At 35.8% G+C, this 25,177-nt stretch overlaps 1 long non-coding RNA gene across 2 annotated transcripts in view; it reads right to left on the bottom strand.

Moving 5' to 3' along the window:
- Positions 1–7,296: 7,296 nt before the first annotated feature.
- The window catches only part of LOC138712063 (uncharacterized), a 40,833-nt gene continuing 22,952 nt past the window's right edge, over positions 7,297–25,177 (bottom strand). The window contains exons 2-4 of one of the 2 annotated variants that reach the window (XR_011335619.1): positions 14,704–14,784; positions 11,648–11,678; positions 7,297–7,448 (exon numbers count right to left, since the gene is read on the bottom strand). This is a non-coding gene — a long non-coding RNA (uncharacterized lncRNA). The remainder of the gene's footprint in view (positions 7,449–11,647; positions 11,679–14,703; positions 14,785–25,177) is intronic. The other variant, XR_011335620.1, reaches the window with a different exon arrangement.

The following is a 25,177-nucleotide window of genomic DNA, read 5'->3' as shown; positions in this document are numbered from 1 at the left end:
CATGGCTGCTTATCGCACAATTTTATCGCGTCCCTAGCATTTGTTTAATTTTATCGCGTCCCTAGCATTTGTTTCTTTGGTTGCCAACATTTGAAACTGCGCTGGTCTGGACGTCAATATATATATAATTACAAACCACTCCAGTCGATGCACAGAGCAGTTTCAAATATGACTCGCATTGGCATTCAAGAACAAGAATTAATAAAAATCACTGATCATACCTATGCATCTTCTGAAATCCGATTTACAAATAAATGAAGAGCACCATTCGGAAATCCTGAATAAGTTGAATACACCATGTAGGCCTAAATCAACGAGTTCCACTTCTATTACGCACACGTCCAACATAACATCAATTGAACCACCAACCACATTCAAATTTGAAAATTGTACATTCAATAAATATTCCTTTTAAAATTATTCATGTTTTTTTTTATGTCATCTTCGTTAATTGAAACTTTTCTAACACTTGTGTACAGTATATTAGTTAGGTTATGTTATAACTTCTGCTATATGATATTATGGATAGTCACGTATCAGAGATTGTTTAATATTAAGATTTATTGAAAATCATCTGTCAAGTGACGTTGATTACTGGGATTCGGATAATTGAATTGGAATGTTGCATTTTAATAAAAATGAAACTGAATCAACAAAGCCTTCTTGACTAGTAACATTGCCATCGTGTATGTATAGATAGAGAACTTCTCGACGAGAAGGCTGTAGGGCTCTGAGTTCTGCAGTCACAACTGGCCTACGTCTATGTTCATGATACAACGGAGTGGGCTATGGAAATTCAGCTCTCCTTGGCAACGGTTTTGTTGTGAATTGTTTTGTATCTTTTCTGACGAGAAATAAAAACTGTTCTTGAGTTTCATTTACTCAGTATATTGTATTCTAGCTACAATATTGGTGATAGGCTCTGGTAAGGTCAAGAGTACTGAAAATGGTACAACCGTCTAGCCGTTGAGTTACGTCATGTATATGAGGAACTGGATACTTATCAGGGATAGTTGTAGCATTTAAACGACGGTAATCCCCACAGGGTCTCCATCCTCCGTTCTTTTTAGAAACGAGATGAAGAGGACTAGCCCAGGGACTGCTCGAGGGAGTACAGATACCTTGAGATAGCATGTAATCAAACTCCGCTTTAGCGACATTAAGCCTCTCAGATGTAAGACGTCGAGCACGTTCTTTGATAGGTGAGCCCTTCGTTTTGATGTGATGTTCCACACCATGTTTTGCTGGGCCAATATATGGCGGAACCTTAGTTATGTCAATAAATTCTCGCAATAACAGCTCGCATTTTCCGCTAGCTATCGTAGAAAAGGTTGACAAAAAACAACTGTGGTTAACTTGCCAATTGTAGCTCTGGCCGTTGAAGGGTCTGTAAGCTTTCGCTGCTTGAGATTAACTAGAATGCCATAATGTTTCAAAAAATCAGCTCCAAGTATAGGCTGAGAAATGTTAGCAATTGTGAACTTCCATGGATATTGGCGTCCTAGATTAAGGTCCAGTGTAATGAGCCTCTCGCCATAGGTATCTATGACTGAACCATTCGCTGCATATAGTTTGAAATCAGCTGGTTGCTTACCGATGAAGTTTGCCTTAGAACGGGGAAGAACAGATAAATCAGCTCCCGTCTAGCATGCATCTAGCGTAATATTTGTAATGTTGAGATGGTACAATAATACATTTGTATTTTCGTAAGTCAATTAATATTTTATTGTATTGGAGTACTTCGTTACTTCTAATCTTTATATACTTTCTTCCAATCGTGTAATAGTCAATTAAATCCCACTCGAGTTTTGATTTTCTCTAGATAAATCAAAACGTCTAGTGAGATTACTATTGATAATATGCAAATGCTTAAAATGTGTGAAAATATAACTATAACTCAGGTGCAATTAATTACACCATTCTGCATTTCAAAACTTATTTTCTGTTGTTTTCAATCTGATAGGTGATTCTAAACGGATTTTTTGTGCTAAATTCGAAAATAATCTCCATTTTTCCCCCGTCACGTCAGGTTTTCAGACAATTCATGAATAACTAGAAATGAAATTACAGCTTTGTGAAACGTCATAAAAATGATTTTCAAGAATAATTTCGTGAGATAAAATAGACCACAATTTGCTATTTGCCACTAATTAATCATTAATTAATATCAATTAATAATTATAAGCACTTTCATAACCTTACCTCAATATTGCACTTCAAATTTTCTCCTCTTTGACCTCCTCGCATGTTGTTCAGAGCAGAAACTTTTTATCATCCAGTTATCATCCAGTTACTTTGTGACCTGGTAGAGTGTAAGAGAAGGCCCTATTGCCTTAACTCTGCCAGAATAAATAAAGAATTATTATTATTATTACTATTATTATTATTATTATTATTATTATTATTATTATTATTATTATTATTATTATTATTATTATTATTATAGTCCGCAATGTTTCCACTATGAAGCAAAACACCTGCAAGACTTACCTGAGAAGAATCTATAAAGAACCTCCACTCTTTGGAATTATAGTTTATGTTCATGAGATTTTAAAACGGCAAGGATGTCTTGGCAATACACTAAATTTTCTTCTTCAGCAAAAAAGGATTGTTTCTTCTCATGAGGCCTGTACCATGAAACATATGTACCTCCAGCCATTACTTTCTTTTCCTTTAACATAGAACCTAATAGCTCTGCTGATTCTTTAGCAAAATTTAAATCTCTCACTAAATCATTAAGCTCACTTTGATTACAACATCCATTTTCACCAGTATTATCTGGTTCATAAATATGATCCACTGGAGATTCAGTTTCAGTGCTACTGGATGCAGATGACAATGTATCTGATTCAGGAGGTAACGGAACGGGAATATCAGGACCATGAGGTACGGGCCGAATGGCAGAGGAAATGTTAGGATATAGAATATCTTTATTGTTTTTAGCAGTATATCCAGCTACCTTAACTGTACAAAAATAACAATCGTCTCCATGATTTGTAGGTTCCCTCCAAATCATAGGGATACCAAAGGGCAATGACTTCCTTTTTCCATTTTTCCAACTTCTCAACTCTTCAACACAACTACGACATACTTTATGGGGGCACCAGGACTTGTCCTGGTCTCCTAACTTAATGCCAAAATATTGAAAGTAAGTATTCTTTACAAAAGCTGTTATTTTGTCTCTGTTTTACTAACGTATATTACCCACATATATAGCAAAACAAATTTGGATCATTTACACAACCACGCTTCGACATTTCTATGACACAACACTATTATGTTGTACTCTCGCATAAAAATGAGAACTCACACACTTCACTTTTACATGACAACCAACAACACAAAACTGAACCTCTAATTTTAAAACAACTTTTAAAGGGGATAGATTTATTATCTCAGTAAGGAAATGTGTAGCCTCATAAGCTGGATTGCACTTCCATAAATAAGTATATATACAGGGACCCTATGTCATTTCTCTAATTCATTGTTAGTTTTAATAGCAGTCTCTAAGAGTAAATTTTTCCTTCGTAATTTTTTTATGATCTGAGACACTAATGGCCGTGTGCACCATTCTCAATCATCTAGCCCGTTTATCAGCAATCACGGAAACATGGTTAATTCTTGACAATGATCAAGTTACAGATGCGGTGCACCGACATTTTCCCTCGATCAACTCAGTACCGTCAGCTGACGGTACGCTCGCTTGAGAAGAATCATCTGAGCGCTAGGTTACCGCGCATAAAACGGCGAACGAACGCATTCTGTCAATTATCGCTTCGTTTCTGTTTGTCGGACTGTTTCAAACATCCTCGCAGTTTTCAAATAACAAGTTTCAATAATCATGGAAGAAAAAAAGAAAAGAGCACCGAACTTCTCACAGTTCGAAATGGGAATTCTTTTAGAGCTCGTCAGCAATTCTGCATCCATATTAGAGAATAAATGTACTGACGGATGTTCTCTAAGAGAAAAGCAGGCTACCTGGTTGCATTTACCCTCACAATTCAGCATAAGCTATACGTGTATACATAATTCCACATAATTTGCAACGTAATTTATACATTGGTTATTTCATATTATTGATAATAATTGGGGAAATTTCAGTATACGGATACCTCACTAACAATTATGTTGAAATAGGCTACTAAAAAGAGCAGATTTGTATGTGTTTGTCGAATGCTCATCATCTTGCTTACGAAAAGACACACTTCAGTGCCAATCATTTATTTGGGAAAATTTCAGTATACGGATACCTCGCTAACAACTATTTTAAAATAAAAAAAAAGCAATTCGTCTGTGTATGTCGAATACGCATCATTATGTATACGAAAAGGAAGTTTTTAGTGCCAACTTATTTTATGTGCACAAGGTTGGAATTTTGGAGTAAGAGGGAAAGGAAAGTAACCTTGTTCTGAAATTTATCCATTTATTTAGCGTTCACAAGGTTGGAATTTTGGAGTAAGAGGGAAAGGAAGATATCCGTGTGATTTCTCTTAATTCAATCGTAAATAGCCTAATTGTCCAAAACGTCATGTAGGTCGTAATAGATTCAAAAGGCAAATCTACAGTTAATAAGTGATAATCTCGCATTCTACAAAATTGTCATTTAGTTTTACTATATTATTACCGGCATAGAATAACTACTTTATTATTATGTTAACAAAATTGGACAGTTAGGCCTAAATAATATTTTGTCCTCAAGTAAAATCCCGATCTTCCAAAGCAGAAACATATATAAAACATTAGTCTATTTTGAGAAAAAAAAACATTTTTATTATTCATCTACAAACTTATTCTTTCTACAATAACACCAATGCTGTTATTTCCGCAGTGTTTGCGTGTTCAAGATACATCATTTCATCTTCAATTTTATCAATTACGTCAAATCGTATCGCCATTTTGGTTTTCTCGACTTGACCATGTTCAATTCAAGATAATCGGTCCCACACCCGTGACCAAATTTGATCATCATCAACTAGTTTGTTTAACTTTGATCGAGATTGATACTCCGCAAATTGGCGTTGAAGATGGTCAAGTGTCGACTTAAGTATGGTCAAATTTTAATCGAGAATGGTGCACACGGGCATAAACATTTCAACTTCCTGTTTATAGATAACGTTGGGTGCAGACAGATAAAAATCTCCAAGAATAAACAATGGATGTATTAACCTCGGTTCATTTTAAGGTGGAGGATACAATTTTGTACATCCCTCAAGGGCGGATATAGTAGGTAGATTTTAATAAATATCAAATACAAACATAATAAGCTATATTATGTCACATTTTAAGTAATAAAGTTTAAATTATAAGCTATTCTGCCTTTTTAACACACGAAAAGCACACTGAAATATTATTATATTAGAAAAAAAATTAAAAACATAAAATTTTGAATTGTAAAAAATTCTGACTTGGTACGCGAAAACGGATTTAATTTTTGGAATCAGTGTGAAATTGTGATTCAGAAACGCTAATTTATTTCAAAACAACAAAATCCATGCAGAACGGTGTTATTTATAATATGATGGTACTAATATACAAAACATTCATGGACCAAAGATGTGTAACATATTAAAATTAAAACATTCCTAATGCATTAAAAAAAATTAAGTTAAATTCTTTTAGGGAATTTCTTTTACTCAGCTATATCGTTTGAATTACTCATGTGAATCTTTTGTTTTTAAAAATTTACAGAATTTGGACCATAGTGAAAATTACTGTCATTAATATTGGAGTGCTAATCGCCCTTGTACAACTTCTAGATTTGGTTAAATTGGTGACGGGATTGTAACATTGGAGTAATGAGCCCAAAATTCCTCTAAGGGATTACCTAACTTTAGTGTTGCAGTTCGAAAAAATTATAGGTATCCTACAAGAAGAACTCAGATCGAACTTCTCGCGGCGCGCATGCTTTACTTTTCTTACCCCCTGTAGTAGACGTGAGAGCATTGTGGGAAATGGAGCATAGGTCATCTGCGCGAGACAGTCACGCATGGAATTATAAGGACAAGGATGGTTTCTGCGCACTGAGTATTCCTTGTCGGTAGCCTATAGTAGAAAGGTCGACAGGTACATTGTTTTAGTATACTGCATATCCTTACGTAGGACTACGTATAGGTGTGAATACCTGTTGGAAGATGCATAGCAAGTGGCATATAGGGAGAACGAGGGCTAAACAGGGAGAATAAGGGAAGTCAAAGAATGTAAGAGAAAGGCAATTAAAACAAGCGAATTATAAGGACAAAAAGAAGAATAAAAGAGTAAAAGAATACGAGAACAAGAAAATGACAAGAAACACAAGTGGAAAACAAGAACAGCTAATGGAAGACAGTAACAAGAGTAATACAAAGATAACAAGAGAAATACTAGGGGAACAAGGGGAATGCAAGGAGAAAAAGAGAAATACAACCAAATGAGAGGACACAAGGAAAGAGAAGAGGACATAAGGAAACGACCAGGTATGCAAGAATCAGTAGGAGAATGTAATGAAAAGCAGAGGAACAAAGAACAAGGGGAAGATAATGAGAACAAGAGAAATATAAGGAGAAGTGAGGAAATACAAGAAGAAGGGAAAGGAAAATAGAACAATGGCAATAAAATGAGAAAACGGAATAGAGGGACAAAAAGGGAAATATAAGGACAAAGAGGAGAATAGGAAAACGGGGAAGTCAAGGCGAAGAAAAGAATGCAAGCAGACTGAAGCTGATCCAAGTATTAGAACAAGGGGAATACAAGGCGATAAGGGTAATAAAAGGAGAAAAGGGGGAATACGGGGAAATCATGGGTAGTGGATGAGAAATATTGGAATACCGACAAGGAGAACGAGGGAAATACAAGGAGTATAAGGGGAATAGAAGAAGAACAAGAGAAAACAGAGTAACGAAGAGAATACGAGCATAACATTATTATGAAGAGAACAAGTAGACAAAAAGCAGAACATGAGAGGGAGTTATATTTAAGTGGCGGCAAATTACTAAGTTACTCTCCATGCCTAGTTAGGAGAAAAACGTAAGACATAGTTCACATAAGAACCAGCCTGGTAATCAGCCCAGACATAATTGGATCCCGGACACGAATCCCGTTCTGTACAAGCTATACTCCACCTGTGGCTGATTAAAGAAGTACCTATTCGTTAATTACCGAATAGAATAGAACGAAGTAATAGTACTGAAGGAAATAAATTAAAATTTAGTGAGATACATTTCAATAAAATGGAACAGAATGAAATGCCATGACCATGAATCCTTTTGAACTGACATATTTTTGAAGAGGCGATGAATGGGGTGAAAGAAGAATGTCATATGAATGTATATAATTGTTTATTTATTACGATCTCTTAGCTTTGACATTAGTTTTCGCTTAGTCGTTACATTCGCACCTATAATATATGCACCTTCCACTCACAAATCTTTTACTCCTGCACAAATCCTTGCATGCTGGTTGAGTGCATTCGCCTGTAACAGAGATCATCATCAAATAATTCTATATCGATTAGAATACTTGGTTTGATCAGCTTTCAGATTTAGCCACTGCGTTCAAAGTTTGTTTTTAACTTCAGACATGTCGCTATTTTAAAATCTATCTCTCGGTTTCTGGAAGCTGTTATGATGTTCTATCTGAAGAAATTCTTTGTAAAAGTGTTTACTGAAGAATTTTAAAGAAAAATATTATGTCGCTAGAATTATTTTTTCGATATTTCTAACTAAATACAAAGCCTAAACGTCTCTGGTAACGTAAAAATGTGATTCTTGTGATGACGACATTTTATTTATTTGTGAACATATATTTTACGTAAACTGTAGGACGGACATTACATTATACAGAATTAACGGCAAGTGATGTCATTAATCCTGTTGAATGATTTCTTTATTAAAGAGCAATAAAAAGGTGGAAACCATCTTACTATATTTTGAATAGTTTTCCAGAAGAAAGTGTATTTTAAAATACATAATCTATGAGATCGTGCAACGCTGTAATCAGTAGCGAGTGCACGACAGGTCGTGCTCCTTTGAACAGTCATCTTCCTTCAACTGGATTGTTCTGAATAGGGAAGTGAATGGTCATTGCCACTTAAAGTGAGGGACATAATTGATGAGCTGGCAAAAATGTTTCAATTTTAGTAGCGCGGTTGATAGTTAAACTTGTTGATGGCTGTGCTTCAAATTCAACCCTCCAACTTCGATGAACCTCAACAACTTTCTCCACTTTTCAATAACATTTCAGTATCCACTTACGTTCATCGAACGATAATTGCACCGCCATGTTTTTTTATAAACAAATAAACATATTTCCACTGCCTTCTGAATCATAAACCACAAAAATCGTATTTCTATATCAATTCTTTGCTGTGAAATATTATTTCAAAAGCATATACTTCAATTTTGGACGCTCTGTGGATGTAGATATCAGCCAGAACCTAAATTAAGCAATTTTGAATATTATTTTAATGCTTTCTTCTTTATTTTATTATTGAGTGTATTAATAAATTCTTCGATTATGAGTTGAATATATCACTAAGAAATATTTTAGTAGTTTTTGCAATGAATTGTATTCATTAAATATAATTATTTTTACATAAGGTGTTATTAATAAAAACAACTTCAAATGATAAAACAGTGCTAATGGCAGGTTTTTTCTTCAATATCAGATATACGTGCATTCAAGATTTCAAGAATGTGTACCAAAATTGTGTAAGCTATGAGGAAAACGGATTTGGAAAATATATTTTACGGAAAATGAGCGACAAGCTACCAAAGGTTAGAAGCTCTTTCCGTTTTAAAATGGCCAAGTCAGTTGACAGTCTCACGTTTTAAGTCTTAACTCGGATAGTATTGCAGTTATTTAGACATTTTTCTACCATATTATTGAGGAAAGTGTGACTACTTTGGTTAGTGACAAAATGACAAGAAAATACGAGACAAGTGACAAGTTGAAGACCTTCTTTTGTTTAAAGCTTGTCAAAATGTCTATTGTTCAGATGTTTACCAAGTAAGATGGCGTATCATAGTGTGTGTTTCTTCACGAAATAGATGAAAGTAGATTATTTGTGGGGCACTTTTACCAGAAATAAGAAAATATGAAATAACTAAAAAGGCGGGATTTTGAATTGTTTTTGAAGCATTAATTCGATCAGTGTTTCGTCTAAATTCACCTCCAATTACAGGTAAATGCTGTTCCATTTCTACAGAAATTAAAAAGAATTTCGAATTAAAATAATGTTTTCCTTTAAAACTAGAAGAAACAAACCTTTGTATATGCAGTTCTTTTAGGATTCTATATTAAAAATTTTCATTTGAAACAATTAACCGCAACATTTTGTTCTTCTTTCCTTCAAAAGTAACCTAGAAGAGGATTGAAAGTTTGACGAAACGTCTCGATTCGTCAAAGTCATCTAAAGTATTCAGACTAGTCCCAGTAAAACTCAGTTTACTTATCTGTATGTTTAGGAAACGCGATCATCTGATAGTGGAAGGTTGGCGCATTTTTTTTTTCTTTTCATTAGTCAAGGCAATCGTTTTAAGGAATAGGACCCGGTGTCATCCGGTTATACTTCGACAACATATATGGAGAAATAATTTCTTAATCGTATATGCTAGGCCTATATGAACTGCATTAATTATATCAACAGTCACATAAGTCGGAGAATTCAATATGGTGATGCCTGTCATTAACAGTTACATTACCGGTTGTTCTATATGGTTGTGAAACTTGGATTCTCACTTCGAGAGAGAAAGAGAGGTTAAGGGTGTTTGAGAATGAGATGCTTAAGAAACACTTGTGGCTAAGAGAGATGAAGTTGCAGGATAATGGAGAAAGTTGCACAATGCAGAACTACACGCATTGTTTTCTTCACCTGATATAATTAGGAACATTAAATACAGATGTTTGAGATGGGTAGGACATGTAGCACGTATGGGCGAAACCAGAAATGCATATACAGCTTTAGTTGGGAGATCGAAGGGAAAAAGACTTTTGAATAGGCCGAGACATAGAAGGAAGTATTATATAAAAATGGATATGAGGGATGTGGTATAAGATTATAGCGACAGTGTAACTTTCTCCATTCTCATGTAACTTCATCTCTCTTGCCCCAAATATTCTCAAAAGCACCTTTCTATCAAACACTCTTAACATCTATTCTCCTCTCAAAATGAGAGTCCAAGTTTCACAACCATACAAAACAACCGATAATATAATTGTTTTGTAGTTTCTAACTTTGAGATTTAACTTTGAGACTGGATGACAGAATCTTCTCAAACGAACTCTAAGAGGCATTTACGATATTTATTCTGCGTTTAATTTGCTGTCGAGTGTCATTTATATGTGTTACTGTTGCACCAAGGTATATGAATTTATCCAACTCTTGAAAGGATAAATATCCAATTTTTATATTTCCATTTCGTACAATATCCTGGTTACGAGATATAATCATAACTTCGTCTTTTCGGGATTTACTTCCAAACCTATATCTTTATTTCCTTCTAGTAAATTTTACCTTGTTTTTTTTCCTAACAGTTTATGGATTTTCTCCTAACATAGTCACGTCATCCACATAAAAAGGAGCTGATGTAACCAGTTCAATTCCAAAACCTCTCTGTCATCCTAGATCTTCTTAAGGCACATTCTATTGCAAAGTTAAAAATTAAAGATGTTAGTGCATGTCCTCGCTGTAGCCCGCAGTGAATTGGAAAAGCATTTGACAGAAACTGGCCTCTACGTGTTTTTTCCTCGTTACACCAAACGCCCGCCACTGTTGGAAGTTGATTTTACTAAATTCAGATTTGCCAACCTACGTAATAATATAAATAACAGCTCTAGAGTTTTAATTGAAACTACCCCTGCCATTTACCGAAACCTATGACAAACGTCTTGCTGAGAATCAGTCAGCTGTTCATAATCTAACATAGGTAGGTAATATATTTATATTAATATAAAAAATATAAATTATTTTCAAAATACACTATCGTGCAAAAAATACTGTACAATACACATTCGTTAAGCGCAGTACAAAATGTGGGAAGTTGAAAAACTGGCTTTGACCGTTTTTAAAACTTTTCCTCGATTTCTTTAAAAGCACTTCCCAACCTTGTATCGTAATATACTCTTGTGTAATATTATTAACATGGTTACTTTGATTTCTTTCTGCTTGACATAACGACATTCTTAAATTAATCTTTACTATCGATCATCGTCACCTCGCTTCACGTCAGAGACACATGTACAATGATACATATGTAACAATCTTACATGTTATTTTTAATTGGTTATTTTACGTCGCTTTTCTAACTGCTATGGTTATCTAGCGTCTGAGCGAGAAGGAGATTATAATGCCGCAAAATGAGTCCTGGGTCCGGCGTCGAAAGTTACACAGCGTTTACTCTTATTTGGTTGAGGGAAAATTCCGGAAAAAATCTCAACCAGGTAACTTGACTCAATCAGGATTTAAACACGGGCACGTTCGTTTCACGATCGGGCACATTAACCGTTACTTCACAGCGGTGGATTTACATATTATTACGCGAGGTTAACATATGAGAGAAAGTAGTGACATAAATTAATTCAAACAATCGTATAAATTGTAATTGTGGATTTGAGATAATGTGATCAAGTCATTATAAGAATGATTTTATTCTTTATTTGGTATTTGACTCACCTTCAACAAGAGCGCGGTCAGCGGCAAATATCTGAAATTACAAATAGAAACAGAAAGAAATTACAATAATTTAATCATAATATTTAAAGAATACAAGTTATTTTGCGATTCATTATTGTTACCTAATAAATATTAATATTTAAAAGACTATATATACCGGTGTGGAATGTAACAGGACCACAATTAACGAAAGATATACAAATTGTACATAATTTTATGAAAATAAATATACCATTACCGGTATATATGCCTATATACAAGTAGAACCGTCAATTATGTCATTAATTCTAGGGAATGATTGCTTCATTGAAGAGCAAAAAAAAAAAAAAAAAAGTCAAATACCACTTTGCTATGTTTTGAATGATTTTCCAGAAAAATATGCATTTCAATATACAAGAGTTATGAGATTGTGCAACGTTTCAACCAACCGGGAGTACACATTAAGTCGTGTTGCTCTGAACAAACCTTTCACCTGTCATGATGAAGTTCATTGCCACGTACATTGTTTTGAAATTTGTTACAAAAATATAGATAGCATACCGCTTAATTTTTGTTTTCAAACTGTGTTAGAGAATTTAGAATGAACAATGCTCTTTTCACGTTAAATATTATTTTAAAAAAAATATAATAAACTCTACAACATAATATTAATTCAATATTGGAGAACACGGACAATAAGACATGCTTATTTGAAACTAAATTTAAAACATTAAAATATATTCCTACACTCTCATTTTGATTGAATTTCTAGACATCGTATACAATAACTATGTTTATTTCAAGTTATAAAAAAATTTAAAAAATTTAAAACTCTAAATGAAGGAATGAAAATACGATATGCTTATTTTACGTTAAAGTAACGAATAAAATTAAAAATATTATTTTTAGACTATCGGTTTAATTTAACAGAACATTCGGTGAACACAGCCAATAAGAGAAACTTATTTTACATTAAAAAATCTATTTAATTATTGAAAAATCTCCACTTGTCGTACTACGAGAATTTTCTTAAATTAATTGTAAATAGTTCCATCCTACTTTGAGTTTTAAAGTATAAACCGATAAACTTACGTACAAGCAATGAAATTTCTCGAGTTATCTTTGAAAGGGATTGACTTACGTTAACATTTCTCGATGTCTCTTGCATACGCGAACTGTATCTTTCCAAGCACTAACGTTTACAACGTCGTCATATAGTATCATGTTTTAAAATTCCTTTGCAGAATGAAAAACTTACATTTGTTCGGATCAAATTTCTGGATATTTAAACGACAAAACTAAAATTATTTCAGTCATTCACTATCATAACACACTGATCTCTTAAACTGACTAAGGATATTGGGAATTATTTCAATATTTTTCTTGGTAATTATTTCAATATTTTTCCCAAAGTAAGATATAAATTTTTTTTTATATAAAATAATTTTATCCATGACTGGTGTCTAAACTGGTCTTGAATTCAAAGTCCTTACAAAATATACAATATAATTTTTACAGCACTGAGTTAATAGTTTTTAATTCACTGTTGTGAATTAATAGAACATTATGCAACGAGCCTATAATGGTAGTAATTAAGACGCTAGTATGTTTATGAAACGAGCGCAAGCGAGTTTTATAATTTTCATACGAGCGTCTTAAGTACCATTATAGGCAAGTTTCATACGACTTTTTATGCTCGACCATATTTATAACTTGAAATTATTCATAAGTATTCATGTTATTCTTATCAGACTGGTCAGCGGAACTAACCTTGTGCAATATCTCGTAAATTGTGAGATGTGCGCAGACGCGAAAGTATTGATTTGTTCCGAGAAACAAATGTCATTGACTTTGATATATGATCTAGAGATTAAAATAAACATTAATCTTGATATAAGCTTGAAATTGATTTAGACATTGAAAAACCAGATGAATAATTGAATTTATTTGAATATTATTTACAATTAACGCTAATTATTATAGTAACAGAACATAACCTTCTACGACAGTATTGGATTTCCAGCCTCCGTGACGTTTCGCTAGTTGTCTTTCGATTGCATATCCGAGAATAATCGATACTTGCGCTTTCATATTGCTACAATGGTGTTTTCTGATTGATGGAACACCTGAACTTTAATGAATAGGTGTACTTTAATGAGGTCAATTAAAGGGCTGCTACCAGGTGTATAATTACTACATTTCGGCATGGTCGAGCATAAAAACTTTTCATTGACAACCAACTCATTAGCAAACATAGAATCCATACTTAGAACTTCTTCACAAACACTAAATTAGAAAGAAAAGGCGTACAATTAATTTAGACTCTAGTCATGGATAAATTATTATGTAACACACGAGAGTAAAGATATTTTATGCGGTCGTGGAAAATATTACTATTGACTTCGCCTCGGGCGCTAAACTTTCTAGTCGCGCATAGAATCTAATTTTACTCTCTTATATTCTAAATTATTAATTTTCTCAGCAAGAAAACAAAAAAAAAAGTAAAATTGTTTTAAACGTATTTGTCAAAAACAGAGTTGCAAAACTAGGATAGAGAGGGGTTGAGACATGGGGAAAGACTTCGATCCCCCATCCACAATTTCGGAGTTTTCTAAGGCATTTTTATGACGTTTGGCAAACACACTGTTCTCTCTTCTTTCCTCCCACTACCGTACAATGATGTGAGCGTTGAAGGGAAGGGATGAGTTACGTGTTTCGGCTTATGATGCGTGTTTCAATTGGAGCACAGTTTTGCATCCCTAGTGTAAAATATCTTAGAGAATAACTCCTTGAAATTAATGACATTACTTACGGTTCACTAAGTGTACCTATATATATATATATATATATATATATATATATATATATACTACTTATTCATGATATTTTAGTGGCTCGAAATCAACTTTATTAAGATAACTAAACAGGTAGAATTTTCCCGCATTTAAACTAACATTTCGAATGACGTAGTTTTTATCTATATTTGTAGTAAATAATTGTGTTTGCCCACGGTTTATTATATATATACAATATAATTAACCTTAAATGTAGTGGAATGATGATAGTTTTATACATACCATCATTACAATTAAGATGGCAAAGATGAAGACAAAGGAACGATTCATGGTCATTGTTGTCTAAGATATTTTCAGAAGTACCTGAAAATGAAATTTTTGGAAGTATAGTATAGAAAATATTAGAAACCTCTTGGACTGTGGAATAAGTCCTTACGATGCATTTGGAAGCTTCATCGTTTGTAAGAGCACAGAAAGATATTGCAGTGCTTTGTCTGCAGAAAAATGTATCTTTTCATGGAACCGCATATATTTCACTAGAAACGACAGCTAGTGTTCTTTAAAGTCCTCTCATTTACAAACAGGGCTGACTGATTTGCATTTTATTTAGGACCGGTATTTAGCCTATACTTTTATTTCCCGTATGAAGAATCCTGTTTAGTCGAAATTAACACTCAGTACCCATCTGTCTGAAAAACGTTGATAGTCTACGGAGGACAAAATGTTGTTTGACTTTAGAAATTTACCTTCCGATGCATAGTAAATGTTCTTTATCATCTTACTAATCCCTAGAATTGTATAAATAATATCTCTAATATTTCCGCAGATTGGCTTAAATTCCAGAATGGGTTAGCAGATACATGGTCCAATACTGAAATGTCAGTATTACGAAAATGTCCATAATGTGGTAACGTCCATTTATGTAAAATATCAAAGCATACAAAATATCCAATTACATATAATCGAAAATTAAAATAACCAATCTGGTCATGGACCGATCTGAAAAAGGTCCAGTTCTTAATTAAATATGATCCAATGCCTGAAAAGTTCACTTGGAACGAAGTTGTGTACCTGTAATTGTAACTGTAACTGTAAACGGTAACTGTATTTAAAATAGTTCAGTTAACCCCTTTACTGCCACTGTTCCCAAATGGGAACATGCATTATTTACGGCGTAAATGATTTGAGAGGACCAATAACCATCTTATTTTGTTTCTTATGTGTCAATAAGTAGGAATATATAAGAAACACCAACATTTTTAATAAAAAATAATTTGGGCATAAATAATTTGGGAAATTCTGAAATTTTTATATTCAAATCATTGAAAGTGTCTTGGGATCAAATGGGTTAAGTTTGAGATTAAATGCACGGTTAATTAGAATTTTAAGTTGGAAGTTTCAGAAGTCTGGCAAATTCGCCGCTAACACACTGATCTTTCTTCTCATAATACAGATGTAAGAGGTCAGCGAATTCATATCTGAGACAGACCTACCTTCCATCTCCCTCTCTGACTACAACGTTGTGATCTCTTCGCATCGTTCAGTAGTTTGAAATTAGTGGTCGTTTAATTAAATTTACACGAAAAACGTTTACGGTATTCATTTGCGCATTAGGGATAAATTAATCTTTATTAGATTTTCTATAGCTATGGACGAAAATCACAATACTACACACAATATTATCGAATAAGAGGATGTTAATCATTTGAGAAAAACATTTTTTTTTCTGAAAAAGTATTAGCTTTCCACCAATATGATATATATTTGTTACATATAACACAAGCTATTAGTTCTGAAAATCTACAGGACTATTTCACTTTTACCTTGTATATGATTATGTTTGAGACCACTATCAATATATTTTAAGCGTGTTTTCTTCCAAAATAACACCGATCTTCGTCTAATAGTTCGTGTTATTTTGATTGTCAATTGAAAACATGCTCAGTCCTTAGACCGGTATCTAAAAAAAAAAAAAAAAAAAAAAAAAAAACTAGCCTAGTCCTTTAGTAAAAATGGACATAACACGTTTTGGAATTACACTGTTCAATTGTAGATATATGCATAGACCAAAATAGCAATAAAATCATTATAAAACTTTTACAAGAAGGAGAAGTTCATAAGGATATGCGGCAGGGTTGTTCGCTTTCACCAATATTAAGTAATATCTACATGGATGATATTGTCAATAAGTGGTATTTCTGTAGTAGTAGATACGAAAAATGGTGGCACTAACATTGTTATCGGAACTATGAAAGTTTAATACATAAATTCGCAAATGATAAAATCATACTTTTCAATCGTATTCAATGTAGTCCCATACGACATATTGTTGTTGAAACAACTATCAACGGGGGTTTACTTCAGAGTACTGAAATGGGTCAAGGAACTTTTAACTTGAAGCAGTCAGTGAATACGGGTGGGGGAGAAATTATCGACCCCAATAGACATTTACTTCCGGAGTCCCAGGGGATTGACTTCGGGCCCCTTCTTTTCCAGGCTTTTTAAAATCATCTGCCAATTATCATCTTGTCCAGGGTTCGTTTATTCGCTGATATACTTTGTCGTATGCAGGGAAATAAATGGTCATGAAAATACTACTCTTCTTCAGAATGACGTCAATAGAATAAACGATTGGGCAATGGCCAACAAAATTAAAATTAATTCTCTGAAAAGGAAAGCCGTCAGATTTACAAGGAAAATAAATAAAATAATCGCATCGTATACGTTATGAGGTGATTCCATTCCTAATATTAACAAATGTAAATATCTACGAATAATTTTTAGCAGCGATCTTGGCTGTTGGGAACACGTTACTGACACAGCGGAGAAAGCATGGACAGCGTTACACCACAGTCTAGTATATACAGTCACGAAGCTCAGTACGTAGTAAATATGCAAACATTAGATAGTTGCTCACCATTAGGATCGCTAATATCGCCTCATTACAGACAATGCGAAATAGTACCGGCACAGTCTATTATTTCTAGCATCCTCAAAACTCAAGCTTTGTGACTGTATATAGTAGACTGTGGTTACACCTTGTAATAAGGGTTCTAAGAAGCAAACCGAAGGAACACAATAACAAGCATCAATGTAACTGATATTACGCAACATTTCATCGTGGTACAGTGCTTCGACTTGCGTAAGTGAAACAACGTGAATCCTTGGTGTGTTAATATATAACAAACAAATTTTAACATTTTAATTCGTGCAACACAGTGCAACTCAAAAACATTTAATAAATATAGGAACTGCATGTGATAACAACGTCAAGATAACCATATTGCCACATAAAACAATGGGACTTTTATTGTAGATGTAAATTAGTATAGATTTTAATTATTAGCAAGTGCTTTTAATTTAATTTATATATTATTTTATAAACGATGGTAGATCATCAAGGTACATACCATAAATTTCACACACATACGGTGTATCCACTTGATCATATAATAAGGCAATTCCATACATTTGAAATTGGCATATAAGTGCCGAAAACGTTAATGTTTAATCCAAATATAAACTAGATAAGTATAGAGGGTTAGCCCAATTTAATATTATTATATTACAACGTGCTTATCGGAGAATCATACAAAATGAAAATTCTAAGAAAAGGTTCTGATAAATCAAAAGAGATAGCATATAAGGCACAAGTTCGTCCAGTAATGGAATACAAGTGCCGCATATTGGGGTCCTTACAGATTAGAACATATTAAGACATTTGAAAAGATTAAAAAAAACGGGCTCTCAAGCGTTGTCATAATAACTCAACATTGAAATGGGACACACGGACAGAAAAACACGAATTCGATTATGCGCATTCGTCCAGTAATGGAATACAAGTGCCGCATGTTGGGATCCTTACAGATTAGAACATATTAAGACATTTGAAAAGATTAAAAAAAAAAAACGGGCTCTCAAGCGTTGTCATAATAACTCAACATTGAAATGGGACACACGGACAGAAAAACACGAATTCGATTATGCGCAATGTTCAAAACATACAGAGGTGAGCCTGCATGGAGAGAATTTAAAAATAGTTTGCAGCCACCAAATTACTCGTCAAGGAATGACCGCTCACATAAATTGAGAGAAAGAACACAGAGGACGGACACTGGAAAGTTTTCTTTTCTCAAACGTGCTAGTAGGGACTGGAATGATTTACCGCAGACTTACGAAAGGCTTTACCAATAACCAAAAATGTATTTAAAAATAAGCTTAAGGACTTTACTAATAGGCGGTAGTATATTATGCACACTATTTAAAGGGTGTAGGCCTAATTGATGTTATGATATTTGAAGTGTTGCATCTGTGAAAAAGTGTGTAGTGTTAGTGAAGTACGAAGTGTGTTTGTGTCACTGAAGTTTTTAGTTTATAGTGGTAGTGCAAAGTATTTCAACAGTGAAATATTTTTTAAGTGTTAGTGAAATCAGGCTAGTGTCAGTGAAATATGTGGTAGTTCCAGTGCAATAAGTTGACAGCGAAATGAGTGTAGTGATGAAAGGTACTTGTGTATGTATGAAGATATCATACTCGTGGGTTTTAGTTCGAAATTAGGGTTAAGATACAAATTAGATTTATTTCTATTGCTATTATTATTATTATTATTATTATTATTATTATTATTATTATTGTTATTTTATCATTATTATTATTTGATTACAAGTAGTATTATTTATTATTAATATTAATGGTTATAATTTGCATTATTATTAATTGAAATTTATTATTAATTGTGTTTATTATTAATTGTCATTATTTGAGTGTAACTATTTACCACTGCCACCTGATATTTACCCATTTGCAGTGTAAATACATACATACACACAAGCACACACACACACACACACTTACTTACTGGCTTTTAAGGAAACCGGAGGTTCATTGCTGCCCTCAAATAAGCCCGCCATTGGTCCCTATCCTGATCAAGGTTAATCCGTTCTCTATCATCACATCCCACCTCCTTCAAATCCATTTTAATATTATCTTCCCATCTACGTCTCGGCCTCCCTAAAGGTCTTTTTCCCTCCGGCCTCCCAACTAACACTCTATGTGCATTTCTGGATTCGCCCATACGCGCTACATGCCCTGACCATCTCAAACGTCTGGATTTAATGTTCCTAATTATGTCAAGTGAAGAATACAATGCGTTCAGTTCTGTGTTGTGTAACTTTCTCCATTCTCCTATAACTTCATTCCTCTTAGCCCCAAATATTTTCCTAAGCACCTTATTCTCATATACCCTTAACCTATGTTCCTCTCTCAAAGTGAGAGTCCAAGTTTCACAACCATAATGAACAACCGGTAATATGACTGTTTTATAAATTCTAAGTTTCAAATTTTTTGACAGCAGACTGGATAATTAAAGCTTCTCAACCGAATAATAACAGGCATTTCCCATATTTATTCCGTGATAGTTTCCTCCCGAGTATCATTTATATTTGTTACTGTTGCTCCAAGATATTTGAACTTCTCCACCTCTTCAAAAGATAAATTTCCAATTTTTATATTTCCATTTCGTACAATAGTCTCGTCACGAGACATAAACATATACTTTTTCTTTTCGGGATTTACTTCCATACCTATCTCTTTACTTGCTTCCAGTAAAATTCCCGTGTTTTCCCTAATCGTTTGTGGATTTTACGCACTCACACACTATCAGATATTAGATAATTAAAATGGAGAATCTTAAATTGAACGAAATTATGGAACGATATGGTTTAATAATTTTATTATATAATTTAAATTAACGGGGTGTCGAGAAAAAATAAAGCAAAGCAAAATATTTCTTAACCATTTATGAAATATAGTTTTATATGGAAACTGTATTGTTAGTCCCTATCAGTTAGCGGATAGAGGAGACGGCCTGCACATTTGGAGGATAGCTGTGAATATATTGAATAAGCAGTCGTAGAGAGGCGATAAAGCGTGGTCCTCCAGCTTGGGTCTTGAACGAAAGGCTAATAATCCATCACCGTAAAAAAAAGCTTCTTACGAAACCTCACAGTTGCGACGGGTTTTACCTGGTGGCACACGTTGTTGTTGTTTATCTTCTTCTCTGTCGCGTCGCCGGCAGAGGAGAAGTCCACTAGCTCAGTCACCCGTCGGTGGATGCTGGAAGATCTTGTCCCCCGGTAGAGGAGATTTCTTCTCAGGGACCTTGTGGTTTTGTGGGCGTAGGATATAATGTGATATTCGTCGTTCTCACGAAAAGAAACCAAGGAGTAGGGTTCCACTAAGTGTATTTATTCGGCTCACTTCCCTTGCTTGAGTCCAAGCGACGGAATACTGGCTGTTGTCTTCCGTGTGATTTCGGCTTCTCGTCTAACGCCAGTTTAAAATCGCTGCTGTCACTTTTTGAGTAAAACACAAAGCTAAAAAGTGCGAAATCTATACTTTATCACTTCGATCGGCTGGAAAACTGAGAATGATAAGAAATACACGATCGGAACAAGTGCCGGAAATATTATTAATACTCACGCGATCGGCTCACAGGCCGTAGACTATATAAGTGAGTAAACACGCCACTGGCCGGCAGTCTTCTGACCAAAACACACGATCGGCTCACTAGCCGGTAATATTCTGAGAAAATACACGCTCGGCTCACAGGCCGGTAATCGTCTCCGAAAATACACACTCGGCTCACAGGCCGGCAATCGTCTGGTGGGCACGCTCTCGGCTCACGTCCTTTTAAATGCTCACTAAGGTGACGCGCTCACCAGACGCTACTATTGTTTGCCAGGTTCAAACAACGCTACCAGCGCGTTCCTAGACAGGAAAAACCCCTTTATGCTATACTAAAGTTCAGTAACCTACCTCGCGTCTACTGGTCTTAAATGCGTTAGGCGCCTGTCAGACTGAGTGAATAAAGAGCCTATTACGCGGTTCGCTGATCTCTGTGGCGTAGGTTAAACAGACATCTCAAAGAAATATAGAAATATCTAAACCGAAACTATACTATAACTTATATAGGAGAAAAAATATCTCACTATCGCCGGACCACCCGACTACAGCTTCAAATGCCCCTTTCTCAACAATGGAAATTCCCCTAAAGAATTTTCATTGTTGGGAAATCTCGCCTTCGATAATGCCATTCTACCGTTATTCCTATCGCGATCAGCCAGGATACACGCCATCTTGCTCAGCTATACAAATTCTAAAATAAACATGACATATATGTTTTTAAACAATCTCTCTGTGCACACAGTCATTATTCAAGCATACTTGTTAATCATCCCTCACACTATTTACATACATTATCTACAAAATTCATAAGATTCTTATTTACAGTGTCACACATTATTCAATCACGCATCCGTCTTGCGTACGCAGTTACACTGCGCCGCACTGTACATTGGTATCCTGCCTTTTCACAATAGAGTCTAGCTCCCCATTCCAACTTACGTATCTATATTTACATTGTCTTGCCTGAATGGTCTTAGCAGCTGTTTATGGTATCTACCTAGAACCTTGTTGTTGTCTGGGTCCTTCACTTCGCAGGTATGGTCTCCAAACTGAAGGATCTCTACCCGGACTTGCTGATCTGTCACACTCGTCGCTACGCGTGGCTGGCATTCTATTGTCTGCCTGTTGCGCTGCTACCATTAATGCATTTCTGCGGTCCCTTTCTTGTTCTTGTCTCCGCCAGTCTCTCCTATCATTCCAGCCCCTACCAAAATTAGGCTGCCAGAATCCTTGCCTATATCTCCTATTTCTAAACCAGTGGGGTGGGTTGCTGTCCCTAGGGTGCACATTTGCCTCTCTATCCGTATACCATCTTATGTGATTAATTCTGCGGACTGGTCCGCCCCCATTATTTCTCATCCTATTTACATTACCTCCGTTACCGCGGTCAGCACCAGGATTATTGCGGTTGTACATATTTCTGACAGGTTGAATATCCCTCCTATTTCGGTTTGGGCTGACAATACCACTTTGACCCCGACTATTATTATTATTATTATTATTATTATTATTATTATTATACCCATAGCCTGGTTGTCTGTCAGCTGCCCAATTATTTACATTCATGTTCCCTCGAGGTGGTGAGAGGGCGCCATGTGCCCCTCTCTCCGCCTTCGAGTGGCTGGAATAACCCTGCGTTCTCTTCTCTACACAATTAGTTGCGTCATAACTTTCGCCTCCATTGTGTGTCATATCAGAACTGTCTAGCGCGGTCAGGAGGTCGATGGTCTCCCCAAAATCTCGTGGTCCCGCGATAATTAAATTATACCTAATATTTTCCGGGTAATGGGATATGATAGTTTGTATCAACTCAGAATCTGGCATTGGTGGATTTAGACTCTTTCCCTTTTTGACAAGCTCCATAAAGTAATCAATCATCGATATGCCTTTCTTAGCATCAAACCTACTATCATTGATTTCTTTTCTGATTTTCTGCTGTTGCCTCTGCCCCCAATACCGGTCAGAGAACTTCGTTTTGAATTCTCCATAACTAACTTGTGCGTCTAAAGCTACGAGAACCCAATTAAGTGGCCGTCCTCTCAGACTTTTTCTCACGACGGTCATTTTTAGTTCCTCTGGTACCCCTTTCACGTGAAAATACGTTTCCAATTCGCGGATATAACAGTGAGGGTTTGAGAACTCCACCTCATCAAATACGGGATAACCGATTTCATTAATGATATGCGTGGGATACTGTGGGCGACCTAAAGATGACCTCTCGTTTACAATATTTAAATTACATTGTTCCTGATTTCGTGGGTCTTGGTTCTCTCTTACCACATGATTACTTATGTTACTACCTCCTACTATATTTCCTAATCCCATACTATTGCTCCCGCTAGGCGTTCCGCTCACACTCGGTTCGCTAATTGAATTATCGACAGTGACTCCATGGATCCTATCTTGCATCGAATTCCATCTTGATTCTAAACTCTCTAGGCGTTCTCTCTCTTCCTTTCCCTGGTCTCTCACTACTCGCCTAATCGCTTCCATCTCTCGATCCACCCCTTGTAACCTCTCATCTACTGTCCCTTCTATGGCCGACCTCGTCTTTTCGTTCTCAGCAATTGTGCTGTTCCTCACCTTCTCCTCTAGTTCTCTCATGTTCTCTGCCATCTTATCTACTACGACGCCTAGTTGACTTTCTATTTCCGTATTATTGTCTGCTATCTTCCCCTCCAAGTTTTCTATTCGACTCTCTATCAGCTGGTTCACCTGTTCCCTAATCTCTCTGGAATTTTCTCCCATCCTATTCTCCATTTCTGACAGTTTGCTGTCCATCTGCCTCATCAGCTGTTCGGTCTTTTGGCCTAGCCTCTCATCTATTTGCTTTATTTGTTCTGAAATTTGCTTCGCTTGCTCAGTACTTTGACCTAACCTCTCATCCATTCTTTTCATTTGTTCCGTACTCTGACCTAATCTTTCATCCATTTGTCTCAAACTCTGTTTCAATTGCTCTGAATTATCCTGTTTCATTTGTTCAAAATTTTGCTTAAACTGTTCTGAACTATCTTGTTTCATTTTGTCGAAATTCTGCTTCATTTGTTCTGTACTCTGTTTCAATTGCTCTGTAATATGTTTCATTAAAATTCCTAGCTGTCCTAGCATCGTCCCTTCTTCTCCCTTTTCCTTCTCGCTACATTGCTGGGTTTCTTCGCTATTTCCTATGATCTCGTCGTCCCCCATACTGCTCTCCAATTCTAATCTTCCCTCCATTTCGCTGTCTCCTACGTTCTCCATCCCTCTATTCTCTCTACTTATTATTTTCCTCTCACTCTCCGTCCCTTCGGTCTCAATTCTCCTATTCCTTAATAACATCTGGATATGCCATAACCTATATACAGATCACACAATAACAATCCCCTCCAAAATATTATACACACACAGACATAAATATACGTACAACCCTATACAGAATTATGCGTTAATAAATGTTATCCTCCCTACACACAAAGAAAGTTCATACATGTATAACCCTCCAAAATATTACCATCAACGTTGTCTTCCTCCTCGATGTAGCGTCGACCCTACTCGTCCCGCGTAGCCGTGATGATTTCGCCACCCTCGGTGTCGCCGCTCTCGTTGTCTCGGCGGGGATGCTGCGTCAGCCTCTCTGCTGTCGTCTAGTACTGACGATAATCACGTTGCTGCTGCTACTGTTGTTCTCGTCCCGACGCCTCGGTGGTATTGTTGATTCTCGTAGCCACGCGTTGTTGTTTTTATTCTCGTAGCCACGCGTTGTTGTTTTTATTCTCGTAGCCACGCGATGTTGTTTTTATTCTCGTAGCCACGCGATGTTGTTTTTATTCTCGAGCCACGCGATGTTGTTTTTATTCTCGTAGCCACGCGATGTTGTTTTTATTCTCGTAGCCACGCGATGTTGTTTTTATTCTCGTAGCCCCACGTTGGGCGCCATTTGCGACGGGTTTTATACCTGTTGGGCACGCGTTGGGCGCCATTTGCGACGGGTTTTACCTGGTGGCACACGTTGTTGTTGTTTATCTTCTTCTCTGTCGCGTCGCCGGCAGAGGAGAAGTCCACTAGCTCAGTCACCCGTCGGTGGATGCTGGAAGATCTTGTCCCCCGGTAGAGGAGATCTCTTCTCAGGGACCTTGTGGTTTTGTGGGCGTAGGATATAATGTGATATTCGTCGTTCTCACGAAAAGAAACCAAGGAGTAGGGTTCCACTAAGTGTATTTATTCGGCTCACTTCCCTTGCTTGAGTCCAAGCGACGGAATACTGGCTGTTGTCTTCCGTGTGATTTCGGCTTCTCGTCTAACGCCAGTTTAA

This window comes from Periplaneta americana, chromosome 13 (assembly GCF_040183065.1).
Source record: "Periplaneta americana isolate PAMFEO1 chromosome 13, P.americana_PAMFEO1_priV1, whole genome shotgun sequence".
In the NCBI taxonomy this organism is placed as follows: domain Eukaryota; kingdom Metazoa; phylum Arthropoda; class Insecta; order Blattodea; family Blattidae; genus Periplaneta; species Periplaneta americana.
Note: the sequence above shows the minus strand (reverse complement) of the source record. Positions and strands in the feature narration are given on the sequence as shown.